This window comes from Asterias rubens, chromosome 1 (assembly GCF_902459465.1).
Source record: "Asterias rubens chromosome 1, eAstRub1.3, whole genome shotgun sequence".
NCBI classification, from domain to species: domain Eukaryota; kingdom Metazoa; phylum Echinodermata; class Asteroidea; order Forcipulatida; family Asteriidae; genus Asterias; species Asterias rubens.
In genome coordinates this window covers 8,528,089-8,543,464 of record NC_047062.1, presented here as the reverse complement: position 1 = coordinate 8,543,464, position 15,376 = coordinate 8,528,089, and the positions used below count along the sequence as shown (strand labels likewise).

Below are 15,376 nucleotides of genomic sequence, written 5' to 3'. Positions count from 1 at the left end.
GCCCTCAATTGACATGTGTTCGACCACTTGTTTGACTGCTGCCGCATGTTTTTTTCTCTAAAGATTGACACACGACGACAAGTTTGGCTCCACTACATTAGAAACCAGTTTAAGGTAAGAGTTTGTAATAGTTTTGGTCAATGTACAATATATAGATTAAACTGAAACTTTAAATTAAAGGAAACTATTGCGATCACATTCCTTGCTAGACCAAATCATGATGTAGCTTATTCAGAATGGCTGTGTGGTTGATGTGTGCATAAATTTCATTTAATGATGATGTGTACTACTACAGTCCCTACACTAGTGTAGTTAGTAGTATGTTCTACGGGTAATCAGACTGCTGTCCACACACGTGCGGGGTTAAACTCAAACATGGGGTTGCCATGGAAGCAACATGATGAGATCAGACTAATGTAACCCATTCCAATGGGTAGACAAAGACTACACTGCCCCCATTGCCCCCCCCCCCCCCCCCCCCCCCGGATAACTTTCCGTATGGCGCCACCACTTTTTCGCTCATTTTTACAAAAAGGGATATATCAATCAAGTAAATAAGTTCCTATACTATTTTATATCGAATGAAAAAGTGGTGGCGCCATACGGAAACTTTCCCCCCCCCCCCTACAGACCTGAAATTTTCTAAAACAATCTGGGAAGTGTGTCTTGAGTTTCGAGTAATTTAATCCCTATTATATCAGCTACTGAGCTATTGGATACAGCTCACGTATGAAGCTAAACTGGGATGGTGCGTTGGTGATGTCATTGGTCGACGGTGCAAGGTGCGAACAGAAGAAATAAATAAAAAGGGAAAGGTGTGGGTATGAATGTAGTGTGTGGATTGTGCGTTGTGTTTTTATTTTAGCGATGTGGCTGCATTTATGATTTTGCGGCACCTTCGACTTTCGAGTGATTTTTTTATCATTTGTCCAAACCGTAAAATTGTACGCCATGCTTCGAGATTGGAGAGAAGAAAATTGCTGTTATGAAAAGCATGGACTAGGCCTGCTAATCCATGTATAAATTTAATTTAAAAAAAAAAAAGCAGAGGGGCATTGATGGCGATGTCCACCCGATAGTCCGAAGGTCTGTTAGTTCGAAGGTTCAATAGTCGGAAGGTTCGATAGTCCGAACGCACAAATTTCCCATAAGATGGGGTCCATTAGTCCGAAAATGAAATAGGGCTCGTTAATCCGGACATTTTGTGCGATAGTCCGAAGATTCATTAGTCCGAAGATTCATTGATCCGAAGGTTCACTGGTCAGAAGGTTTGGTAGGTCGAAACGACGATAAGGTCCGATAGTCGGATTGTCAATTCGGGCTATCAGACCTTATTGTCAATTCAGACTATTGAACCTTCGAAATATGGAACCTTCGGAGTATTGAACCTTCGGACTAATGAACCTTCGGACAAATGAACCTTTGGACAAACGAACCTTCGGACCATCGAACCTTCGGACTATCGAGCTGTCCCCTTGATGGCAATGGCTGCGTGGACGCCTTTACAAAATTCACAATACTTGTCTCTGGATACAGCTGAGAAAGTCATCCATGCTCTAGTCTCCTCCCGCTTGGACTGTTGCAACTCGCTTTTGGTTGGGCTTCTAGCTGCATCTACTTCTCGTCTGCAACGTGTACACAATAATGCCGCTTGAGTCGTTGTTCAAGCCAGAAAATGTTCTGCTTGGACAAGCCCCACAGTATCTTTGTGACCTGATCTCCACTAAGCACAGCAGTCCTGCTCTACGGTCTGCTGGATCTCACTTGCTGGTAGAGCCAAGGTCTAGAACAATTCGATACGGAGACTATGCTTTCGCCAAAGCTGCTCCTGCCCTATGGAATAATCTCCCTGTCTCACCTCGCAGAACAACACTCAACAACTTCAAGAGGGAACTATAAACAAACTTGTTCACTTAGACTTTCATTGGGTTATATTTTTAAAAGTAAAGTTCAATTATTTATTCTTCATTTCTATTGTAAATTGTTTTCTTTTTGTGTAGGCGCCTTGATTGGTTTTCTGGAGAAGTGCGCATTATAAATCCATATTATTATTAGTAATTATTAACTAAATCAAGGATTTTAAGCTATCGATCATCGCCAGTGAAGATGAAAGTGTGACAACCTTGTAGATCTAAGATTAGGCTAGCCCAACAAAACAAAGGTATTCACAACAAAGTTGACCACAACAAATTTCACCCCAGCTACAAGTAGCTCCTATTATGTTGAAAATGAGCTATAAGGTTTTGTGTGTAAAAACTTTGAAATATTACACTTGTTTTGATTGTCAAGTAGGAAGCTGTTTTTTTTTTTACCATGGGCTTCTTGTAAGGAAACATGAGGATCAAGGTAAAAAAGCCTCACCAGAGATGTTCTAATAATCTCCTTAATCCTGCAGGGATCATGCCATTCACCATGGGTGATAAAGGTATACTCTAAAATCCGCATTCCTGTGGGGATTAGTCCTCTAATCTGATTCCATCCAGGGCTTTAGATTATGGCAAGCTACTGCTGGTCTCCAATAAGCTGATTAAGGGTTCACTGGAATTCTAAAAAACTGCATCAAACTCTGTGCAATATTGGACTTCCACCATTAGGTGTTGTATATTATGAATAGGTTGCTTTACTGCTTACAATAGCAGGTTTCCTTCCTCATGCTCAAACCATAGCGCATTGCTAACAAGATACAAATTTTGCTCAGACCAATCCATACAACCACAATTTTCAGCTTTTTATATTTTGGTAACTTGTACACCAGGTACGAAGTTTGTGAAGACTGTCAGAAGTTGATCTGATACAAGCCTTGTTAACCATATTAGCCGTATTGGAGTATGGTTGACACTATATAATAATGCACGATTTGGTTGGGTTACAAACAGACAAATTTACTCAAACCAACTGGTGATGTGTCCGAAAATTCTACCTCCATGGTCCATCCCTCAAACGAATGGCGTGTATTTTTTTGTGACAGTAATTTTATTTCATTCCAGAATTTTGATGGTAATTACAAAAATGCCATTTTGGATTTTACACACCCATTCGTTATTGATGTCCGATGAGAATGGTGTCATATTTCAAATTTGGATAAGGTTGAGTATCAAATAAAAGGGCTTTTTTTTACCATTTTGAAGTAAGGTTAGAGACTTATATTTCATCACTGAACTCTACCTTTTGGCAAATGAGTGCATCACAAAACTTAGATTGACTTTTAAACCCTCTTTAATGACATTAAAAAAAAATTGAACTGATTGCCTCAGTTGCCCCTTGTCATTGCCTTGGTGCCCTTGAAATGCTCCAGTAGAAGTTTACAATTTCCTCATAGGGTGCCCTTTGCCAAAGAGAAAATGCCTTGGTGCCCTTGCCCTTTCAAAAACGAAGCATACAGCCCTGGTATATCCTCTGAACATGGAGGTTTAATTACATCTATGCTCATTGCTCAGAGCCATCAGCCATCAATGATACAGGATGCCAGTCTTGTTCATTCAATACACATTATGTACAATAAGAAATTATTATGAACAAACTGCAAATGCAGTGCCAGAATTGTTCAGTCGTGACTTTTTGCCGAGTTTCTAGACTGAGTCAGCAGTTTATCAGTCAGTATTCTTGCAATAAGCCCCGAGGTGCAGTATAAGTCTAGTGTAGAAAGTGCAGTTTGACAATTGTCATAAACAGACATCCGTTCACCACAGTGAGTTCTGCAGTAATACAAATCAAGACATTTAGTTAACCTTTGTTTGTTTTATATGAACTCCTCTTGGTCTATTTGTTGTGTTATAAAGCTAAAGGAGTTTCAAAGAAGAGCAAATGAAAGCAGAAGGGAAACAAAATTGTGTAAACAAAATAAAACCTAAAGACCAACTAGACTTTTTCCTAAATGTTGGCTGCAAATTTAAAGGCAGTGGACACTATTAGTAATTACTCAAAGTAATTATTAGCATAAAACCTCACTTGTTAACGAGTAATGGGGAGTTGTTGATAGTATAAAACACTGTGAGAAATGGCTCCCTCTGAAGGAACAGAGTTTTTGAGAAAGAAGTTATTTTCCATTAATTTAATTTTGAGACCTCCGAATTAGATTTTGATGTCTCGAAATCACGCATCTGAAAGCACACAACTTCGTGTGACAACGGTGATTTTTCTGTCATTATTATCTCACAACTTCAACGGCCAATTGAGCTCAAATTTTCACAGGTTTGTTATTTTTTGCATTTGTTGAGATGCACGAAGTGAGAAGACTTTTCTTTTACAATTACCAAAGGTGTCCTGTGTCTTTAAACAAAGTGTTGCATAAAAAATAAAAAAGGGTTGGTTGCGGCATAGGCCTGCATTTCCTGAGTTGAATTATGCCCGATGGACTCTTAAAAAACCTTCCTGATTAAAGAACCCATGATCCGTGACCCCTGACTACAAATAATGTCCTTCCATAAATAGTTCTAAATAACTTTTTCTATATCTCTGTGTGTCACAGTCGAGCAGACTAGTGACTCCAGATTCAAATTAAATTGCAAGCATGGCTGCCAGATTGCAACTTTGAAACTTTCAAACAAAAGTTGTTGAATATTTCAGTCTGTGTCCTTGAGCTGAATACAATAATAATTTCTTCTTGTCGTAAACCAGGAATTCAGGAGAAATGTAGAGATGGTTTCAGGAAAACTAATGAGAAATTAAGGGCCCACTTCCTTGTTTATTGAATTCTTAGATAAAGATTAAATTTTAGTACTTGTTATACTACTATTACCAGTGAATAAAACCCCAGGTAATTCCTGTGAAAGTTCTTGGGAATTTTATCCCCACCACCACCCCCTGGATGATTATTTCACACTTGATTCACTTTTCTGGAAAAATCACGCTACCCTCTTGGTTTACATTGCTTAACCCTAATCCCATAGAATGGCAATTTCCTGTGAGTTTGCCAGGATTAGTATTTCAAGTGTGACACTTTTTCTCAAAACAACCAATACAAAAGTTTGTATCTAGACGAGAAAATGTCAGCAGATAAAGCCTCGTCTTAAATTGTTTGCGGCACCCGCTGCATCTGCTTCTAGCCACCGGGCTAGCCCGGTGGTCTAGTGGTAAGACACGCCTAGTAATGCAAAGGTTGGGGGTACGAATCCAACCCCAGTGATTTTCCTGCGGATTTTTTTTTTTACTAAAGAAAGTTCTTAAAGGATAGAGTGCTTTTAAAAACACTGGTGTTGGTGAGACAAAATATCTCAATCCTCAATGTAAAACTAACAATTATACAGCCTTGTATTGATGTCTGGTTCATACTCTTCAGTTCATTTTATGCATTGTTTTTAAGTTACATAAACATTTGTCAAAATACAATTGTAGTTATACCCTTTAACCCAACTACCCCAAACCCACCCCACAACCCACCCACCCCATGCCCACTTCGGACCACCATACCTTGGTCCCAGCAGGTCCCCATTACATGGCCTGTTTGCCAGCCCAGATTGATTGGCTGATTGCCAACTCCACATTCCAGTCTTTATAATTCAGTCATGACCTATCCAGGGTGTTTTTACTGCTCATATTCAGCAAGCACACGCTCTGCGAGTCCTCATGTTGAGGTACTCAGTTGCCATTCGTTGTGCATGAAGCCCTTCGTTTTTGTACACGTGTATGTCTATGGGTCTTCCAACTTGTTAGATTATATTGAAAACATTTGACAGTCATGTACAAATTTTGGTTTTTAATTGTAATTCAGTAGTTGTTGCATTTGATTGGTAGAATGTGTTTGCAGTGTCATGAAGCATGGAGCATGGAGATCATCCTCCATGATTCTTCCTCCATGCATATATACAGAGAAAGTCTCTGTCCTTTCTCTGTGCTCCATGCCTGGCAACAACATTCTCCCTTATACCACTACAGGTCTGCTGAACAAATAATGTCAGTTAAATTAAAAGGCCTATGGATCAGTAAGAATTATCACCAAATGGTCTAGCCATGGAGGGTCCAGCTGACTCGTTCAATGTTGATATTAAGCATTTTGTAATCTGGACTATTCAAAAAGCTGACCGACAAATGAAATGGCAATTGACAAGCAACTTAAACAAGTCCGATGCTTGTTGGTTAATTTGTCTTTATTTTTGACAATGCAAAGTCTTTAAACCGTCTTAACTTTTGTTTGTTCGATCCTAATTTATTTTTATAAACCTTATTACTCTTTTTATATGCTGAAATACTTTCATGAAATTAAATGAATTCTTGTTTCAGCTGAACTGAATATGTTTTAAAAACATCCATTTTGTTTGAAACTCATACTACACATTATTGGAGGATACTGATATAAACACACTGAACATTTGTGTATCTATTTCTACCTCCATGGTTGAGCATATGGTTCTGAGGCTGCAACTGCTGGACTCTAGTGGAATTATTTCATCAGATTTGTTTTTCCATCAGTTCATGAAACACCAAGTACTCCATGATCAGATACGGTAGCAGGTGGTTTTAAGTTTTCCTCTGGAATTAGAAGAGCTAAAACTGAAGGATCACTACATTATTCACAACAACTTAGATATGTACAGCTGGTGTCCTATTAGCAATACAAGTGCCACTGTTTTACCATTGATTTGCCTATTGCTCCAGCATGGAATGTCACTAATGCACCCTCACCCATTGTGCATACAGCAAGAACCATCGCACGCTTTGTTGCCACAAAATGTTCCTTTGAATACCATTAAGGGGCGGTGCATTGTCATTGTGGGTTATTTTAATGCGTAGCTAAATCCAAACGCTTCTCTTATAATGCTTAGTGCCAGCTTATACCAACCAATGGTTATCTAAAAATCCCTTAAGAGAAGCACCATTCTAGATTTCACCAATTTTGAAAATACAATTGCAGTTTGATGCAATTTTACGCATTAAATTTCTTAGTGGGGTCACCTACGTGAAAAGTGGTATGACCCAAAGTGCCTGGTATGTGGCCAAGGATTTAGCAATGCATGTACTCTGTGTACTTTAAGCAGTAGCAACAATAGTGTTGTTGATTCGCTCACGCATACACGGCACACAAGCACAGGGACCCTTTCAGGTCCTTGCTCTATGTTCAGAGATAGTGCTTTTCCATCAGGACCTGTTTTTTGAAGATCACTTTCTCTCTTTCGCTTTTCCAGGAATTTCATTTGAGGAGGAAGATTACACGTGGACATTATGCACTAAATCAACCAGAAACCATAGAGATCTCTTCAATCTACCCCCTTTGGATTATGTGTGGGTTGTTTTCCCAGAATGGATCCACCAACCAGATTTGAATATATTTAAACTTCAACCACTTCCTGCGGCTGTGAATTACAACTGGAGACTTGTTTTTACCTCCTTGTGGAATTTTGTAAACAAGTGTGTACTGGAGACTGATGAGAGGTGACCAAACAACCAGTGCAAGGTCTGTACTCATAAGGTGAGATGAAAGGAGAAGTGGATGTTTTTACAATTCAGAAATCTGTTTATATTTGTTCATCAACAGAGAAAATGTTTTAACAATTCTGATGATGAGAATTTAGTAAAAAAAGGCACTCTTCAAGTCTGTGCACAATACAGCCACCTGTTTTTGTTGATTATTTGTAAAGTAGTAAGCCCAGTAGTAAGCTATCGCGAATTGATAATTGTTTTACGTTTTCTCAAAAAGTAAAGCATTTCATGGAATAATATTTTAAGAAGTCTTTCACCATTACCTTTTGTAAACCCTGTAAGTTATTTGTAAATCAACACAGCCACCTGTTTTTGTTGATTATTTGTAAAGTAGTAAGCCGTGTGCGGTCTTGAATATGGGTGAAAATTACGCACAAGGAAGACCGTCTACATCACATAAATTTGGCAGGTCAGCACTACCTTTTGAAGCCATTGGACACTTTCGGTACATAATTTTTTTTAAGTTCACAGATTTACAAATAACTTACAGGGTTTACAAAAGGTAATGGTGAAAGACTTCTTAAAATATTATTCCATGAAATGCTTTACTTTTTGAGAAAACGTAAAACAATTATCAATTCGCGATAGCGAGAATTACGGATTTATTTTAAACACATGTCATGACACGGTGAAACGTGCGGTTTTCCCGATGACCGATTGAGCCTAAATTTTCACCGGGTCGTTATTTTATATAAGTTTACCGAAAGTGTCCAATGGCTTTAAGACAAGTCTCATTTAGCAGTTAAGTGATTCAAAAGACAAACACAAATAGTAATCTAATAATTGTGTAGGTCTTTAAAGTAAATTCTTGAGACTTGGTGTATTTCTTAGCAGCTTAGACCATGAATTGTTCTGTCTCCAGTAGGCCTATAAGGTGTTTCAAACTTCCAAAAATGTACATTTGATCGCAGGCCTGGAAGTTCATGTTTTAGAGGGTGAGGTCATTTTTGTATTGTAAAGGGCACTTCCATTGAAAAATCTGAAAGTCTTTGAGAATCTGTTGATAGGGCATTAACGTTCAAGACCAGGGCAACAGCATTATTGTCGTCTCTGTGGCCTCTATATATACAAGCTGGTGATGGATTGGATACATGGATACATCTTGTGCCAAAGACAGACTTTTTCCTGCTAACAGTACATTGTTGTTACTATTACTATTAACACGGAATCTGAAAACTTAACATCAGCACCCTTTTGCTTTTTATAAAACCCTTCAAATGTAATTGATCTGAGATTTTAAAATGCAGAACTTTGCATCCCAGAAAATACCAGAATTGTCAAGGGATTGTGCATCATTTGTAACAACCTACCACAATCAAATAAATGGTCTATGGCCTCATCAGACACAAAGATGTACATTCAGTTGAAAGCTTACATGACTTAAGTCCTCATTAACTTTTACTTTGATGTAAACTTTAATTAGGAGTGCAAAAAGGAAATCACTTTCTTTACATAATTAGGGCCCTACCCATTTTCATTATTCTCAAGTTTCAGGTCGCCTGTATAAATTTTCAAATGATTTTTTTCTTGACGATTCTGAAAATGCAAAGACGTTAAATTTTATGGACATACGTCTTAGTATTAAAATCATCCTGATGGCTTCTTACGAGTCAACGTTGTGACTGTGACCTGTGTCCATCTTCCTAATCAAGAATCCTTATTGACAGATGGAGTTAAGTAGAGAGCACTTGTCTCCAGTTTCTTTGTCAAAGATGATGCATCAATCTTCTGCACTCAGCATGTGTCTTGTGAGTGACAGATGGGATCTGGCAAAAGGCTGGTGGTTGCTTGCTTCACTGGTACTCCTTTTTGCTGGCGCCAGTGCTGGCATTAGAATATCTCATACAGAGCAAAACAAAAATTCAGTCCCAAATTAATCATTTTAAGTCTTTTCTGGATTGATTAATTTGTAGGGAACACAGGTTTTTAAGAAATGCTTTTTATAATGTACACTGACATAGATTTCAGGATGTATAATATATTATAAAATAATTTCTTATTTGATCTTGACTTGTGAAAAAAAACAAAACACATTGATCAACTATCATTGAGTCACTGTCAGTAAATTATAGGTACAAAGAAATACAACAAAACTAGAACTAGGGACATAATTTTTTAAATGCTGTACCCAAAAGGATGTTTTTCACACGGTGAACAAAACATTGAATTAATTAAAAATTGAATTGAATTGAACATGAACATTATTTGAAGAAAATTTTAATCACATCAGTGAACTTTACACAACCTTGTTATGTTTAATTGTAACGACAGTCTCCCATTTAAATAGCCAGCATTTGTGTGTTTGTTGGCCTATTTTCGTGCAAAATAAACATAGTTAAACAAAGGCATGTATTTTTTCTCTCTTCACATTCCTCCACACTACCAGTAATATAAGAAGAATTTTTACTAGACCATGTAGGCTGTAGCACTCTTGACTAGATTTTTGTAAACCTGGCCAGTCACAACGTTAATGGCCCGTGAAACATTCAAGTTGAATACATGTAAAACTGGACTGACTTTGACAAGTAAATACTCAACTATTTAATTTTCAAAGGCTAATGGCTACGCATAAAGTTGTTCCCTGTCTTTCACCTGCAAGGATCTTGGTTCAAATTCTAACGCGGACTGTAGCCTGGGATGCGGATAGGTTTTCAGTCCCTTTACTAAGATTTTTTTTTTAAAGTGGGTTTTCACAATTTGGTGTTTTTCTCCAACAACTACACTTGACATTTTGTCATCGTTTCCAGACCTTTAGTTATCCTGTTTAAAGCTCGGTTCATACTTCCTGGGAATGCAAATGCGAAGCGAATTTGACGTGAATTTGACGTCACAACCCTCCTTTCGCACCGATATTCGCAAGTGAGTTCTTGAGCAGAGTTGAACCGCTGCAAATTGTTCGTTGCAAATTTGTGACGTCAACATTGGTATTACATTCGCATTCGCAGGAAGTATGAACCGGGCTTAAGTTGGTGCTTTGGCTGATGATGGATATGTGTAAAAAACAAAGCACAGCATACAAGCGTTGTATAACTAGAGCCAGTCACAGCATTGTTGAAAAATGTACAAATTCTGTAAATCACTGTTAATCTCATCTGGTAGATTACTACAGCAAGAATGTAACTACATTTGATTGATTTTATGTACCACTTGCCAGTACGTTTGTACATTACGTGCACTGTGCACTCCCAGTGCTTTTTGAGATTGTCAGAGGGGGTCAGAACCGTCTTGTAAATCGCTACACAGAGACCTCAAATACTGCCCCCAGAGATCACGTAAAATTCTTCCTCAGTGAGTCATGCACCCACCTGCAAAGGATCCACCCCAGGAAAAACTGTCTCTACATGCAGGAACTCACACAATCAGTTCAATTCTAACCCAGGAAAACCAGACCTCTGTATCCAGTAATTGATTCAATTTGTAGAAATCCCACCAGGGATCGGGAAAAGGGCTCAGTCAGTTCCAGGACAGGGCATGTGGGTACGTACCCTGTATGGGTATAAATGTACCTGCAGGGGACGGGTGTGTGCTCCAGGCAAGTACAATGTACATCATGTACATACCAGAGCCATTTATACCCATATTTTACATGCAACCTACCATCATCTTGTATGGTCCTCAATGTAGGCTTACATTGTACAATTGAAACTGCTGTATTGTCGATGAAATCTACATACCTATGGTCGTACACCTATGGTCGTATTTTGTCCTCGATTAGAAACCAGGGCTGGAAAATTATAAGGCCAATGATTATGCATACACGGACACATGTATGTAGTTTTCTCTATGATTATTGCATGATTATTGCCAGTAAAGTAATTAGGCTACTAATGGATTCAATTGTGTATTTGTTCAAATGTTGACTTTCTGGTTTCAATTTTTCAAATTTAAATCTCTTGAATACATAATTCTTACCCATGATACAAATAAAATTCTCTTCCTAGTGCTCGTTCAAATTACAGTTTAAAGGCACTGGACACTATTGGTAATTACTCAAAATAATTATTGGCTGAAAACCTTACTTGGTAACTAGTAATGGGGAGCTGTTGATGGTATAATACACTGAAGTAGCGTAGTTTTTGTAAGTTTCCACGAATTTGATTTTGAGACCTCAGATTTAGAATTTGAGGTCTTGAAATCAAGCATCGGAAAGCACACAACTTCGTGTGACAATGGTGTTTTTTTCTTTCATTATTATTTCGCAACTTCGAAGACCGATTGAGCTCACATTTTCACAGGTTTGTTATTTTATGTATATTTTGAGGTACATTAACTTTGAAGACTAGTCTTTGACAATTACCAATAAATGTTCATTTTGTAATTTTTCTTCTCATATCACAAAACAATTTCTGGTCCAGTAAATATTTTGAGCTACAAGCCTAGATCTTGTGTTTTTCCCCAAAAAATTTGAGCCATGTAGACACAATTGACTGTACCAACACTTGTACATTTATGAATCAATTAGCAACACATTATTATTTTCAAGAAAAAAGGAACCACTTACAAATGTGTGTAGAAGAATTGAAATCAAGATCAGCCACTTTCCAGGTCTTTTATTCTGGCTGTAAAACTCAAGATTCTGACATGAGTCGATATGAAGTTATTGTCCCAAGTATGCTGTTTTCACTGGTAGGCCTAAATGGTAACATCCTCATAGCACTCTGGGATTCAATTTGAACTCTCAGCTTGCCCATATACCCCCAACTTGTACAGAAATTGCTAGAATTGCATCTTTTAAAGTTGAGTATCAGCGGGCTACCGTTCGCTGCTTGGTAGGATGCCGGAATTTTCTAACTATCTTTTTATTTGTGAAATTATATAATATTTCCTTCTGAATGTATGATATTTCACTTGAGGTGTGTGGGACTTTTGCACTCAATGTTAAAAAACAAAGAGGTGATATTAAAAAGGTACAGTGTACCATCAAAAAATTAGAACTCAAGAACTCAATGTTGCTTTTACATTGCTGTACAGTGTATGCCAAAATACCTAATGAATATCTAAATATTTCATACGAGCTTGGGAAATGTGCTTTTGTTAGCGGACTAGGAAGATTTAGAAATAGTATTAAGAAAAAGAACAAAAACGAATCGCTTTCACACCCGAGGGCTTCTCAAAGCACTTCCAACATTATTGCCCCTGGTCACTTATAACTGGGAATGAAAATGTTGTTTATACTACACCAAGGAAAACTTGACCTGCTCCCCCCCCCCCCTAAATGTATGTGCCTCCCCAGAATCAGGTTCAAGAAAAAATCAGAATCAGGTTCAAGGGCTGAATTGATACGTTCTGAACACGTACAATGATTTCGCTAGTTTTCAATAAAACTCACTTTTGTAGTAAACATGTTTTTTCCCCACAAAGTTAAAGTGGGTGATCATTTTGGCACCACTTTGCCGAATAAACACCATTATTTAATCACTATAGTGTAAGGCATGCTTACCATGCCTGATGGTTATTCACCAAACAGTGTGCTTTTTTCTTCAATAATAGCTTCTCTGGAAAAAAAAAATGAGGGGCCTAATTTCGTAACGAGAGGTTTATTGGCTGAACAAACACGTGTTTTGGTTGGTTAGAGGAATGTAGATTGAGCAACGTGCATTCATTCGGGTGTGACTCTGAAGTCAATTCAAAACGGTCATGGAGGTAATTCTACCCTTTAGTTGTACAGAATAAAATAGAGTATTTACTGTATGAATTGGATACTGGGAGTCTCAAGGACATTGTGGTTAACGAAAAGTTCCAGTATTACATATTGCCACGTAATATATAATTTATTGTACATGGTGTACGTGTGTTATTACTTGGTTCATAGCACACCTCCTAGTACCTAGATCAAGGCACTTTACAACATTATTGTACCTGTTCATTGAGCATACTTTGATACATTTCTATCTTTATGAACTCCCTGGGGACCATGAAACCCCCAAGGCGCTTAAATTAGTGCCCAACCCTCTTAGATTTCCATTTATACACCTTGGTTAGGAGAAGCAATTATGGTTAAGTTAGTTCGAAAGACATAAAGATGAATTATTGTTAGGGTGTCAAGACCATCTCATGTACAAACATTTGTTCATACTGCATGATACTTTGTGAATTGTTCACAGTGTATCTTTTACGTTTACCCATCATCATGTCAAAATAATACTGAACAAAAATTCTGAATTTTTTCCAACGAAATTTGGGCTTTAAAAACTTTGCATTTAAAATACACCTTGAACTATAATCTTCATCTGGGTTTATGTGTGGATTGTCCAAGTACGTACTTGAAGATTTCATCACCTTTGTCAGTGACTTATATACATGTTCCTTAGGTCAAAGGTAACACTCTACCCTCAGGTTTAATGGGATGACCCCTGACCTTCTGTCCCCTTTAGATCCTCTTCCTGCACCTGTATAAACTTCGGAGGTCAAAGGGTACCCAAGATGCAATTTAATAGAATACATTGTCCTTCATTCGAAGGCAAGAGGTCTACAGGTGGTCTGTTGGTGTTAAAGGCACTGGACACCCTTTGTAATTTTCAAAGACCTGTATTCTCAGTTCTCACTTGGTGTATTCCAAAATATCCGTACAATAAAAAATCTCTGAAAATTTTGACTCAATTGGTCATAGAAGTTCCAAGAGAATATTGAAAGAAAAACCACCCTTGTTGCACCAATTTATGTGCTTTCAGATGCCTAATAAAACTCTTGAAGTCTTTTAATATTTGAGTGAGCAATTACCTCTTTCTCAAAAACTTCAGAGGGTGCTGTTTTCTCACAATGTTTTATACTATTTACAGCTCTCCATTGCTCGTTACCAAGTAAGTTTTGTGTTATCAATTATTTTGAGTGGCTTTAACATCTTTGCCAGAAACAAGGTGTGGAAGAATGTGTACCTTTTTGCCATTTCCTTTCTTCTTTAGGACAGATTGTGAAAAAGATGCATAAACTCAAGTGGCTGACAGGTTTTTATGTTATTATTGTATTTTCTTTCATTGTATTGCTATTTTATTTTATTTTAACCCCACAGTTTTTTTACCTAACCTTTATTTTTAAAACTTTATTTTGAAACACTTTGAGCTAACTTACTGGCTAAGTAAAAACGAAAAAACCAACCTAAAAACAAGCAAACATTACAATGTTAAACAAACAACCGATCCAAAGAAGCATTTAAAAAAAAAAAAAAACAGAGACATGCCTTGATAACCACACCCCTCTGTACATCATGCATACTTAACTCAAGTATTGTCAATTTTGCCAAACTTCAAATTTTTGTGGTGAGTCGAACTCGAATAGTTCACAGATTCCTGTGGAGATGTTGTTTTAATTTAAAACCTCAAATCTTTGAGACTGACAAGACCAAAGGGCATGCCATATTCCGGACAATCAAAACCTTGTCCATTATTTCAGGTGTGTTTTATTTTTAGAAAATGGTTGGCTAGTCCCTGCTGAGTTGGGTGTATTTTGTGGGAGATTTTTCTAAGGAAAACCAGCAGGAGTTTTTGAGGTTTCATGTTAATCTTAAATACGGCAAGTGTGTTAAATTGTGGACAATTGATAAATTGTTTTTGAAGAATCTTAAGCATGGTTGCACAATTGGACAATATCATCAGTGATTTAAAGGCAGTGGACACTGTTGGTAATTACTCAAATAAGTATCAGCATAAAATCTCACTTGGTAACGAGTAATGAGGAGAAGTTTATAGTATAAAACATTGTGAGAAACGACTCCCTCTGAAGTGACGTTGTAGTTTTCGTGAAAGAAGTGATTTTCCACGAATTTGATTTCAAGACCTCAAGTTAAGAATTTGAGGTCTCAAAAACAAGCATCTGAAAGCACGCAACTTCGTGTGACAAGGGTGTTTTTTCTTTCATAGTCATCTCGCAATTCCTACGACAAATCGAGCTTAAATTTTCACAGGTTCGTTATGCTATGCAGATGTTGAGATACACCAAGTGAGAACACTGGTCTTTGACAATT

General features: G+C 37.6%; 1 protein-coding gene across 1 annotated transcript in view; it reads left to right on the top strand.

The window, feature by feature from the left end:
* Window positions 1-20: 20 nt before the first annotated feature.
* The window catches only part of LOC117289800 (FERM domain-containing protein 1-like), a 41,544-nt gene continuing 26,188 nt past the window's right edge, over window positions 21-15,376 (top strand). The window contains exons 1-2 of the mRNA XM_033771041.1: window positions 21-114; window positions 7,122-7,405. The gene's annotated coding sequence lies outside the window, so the exon portion shown is untranslated. The remainder of the gene's footprint in view (window positions 115-7,121; window positions 7,406-15,376) is intronic.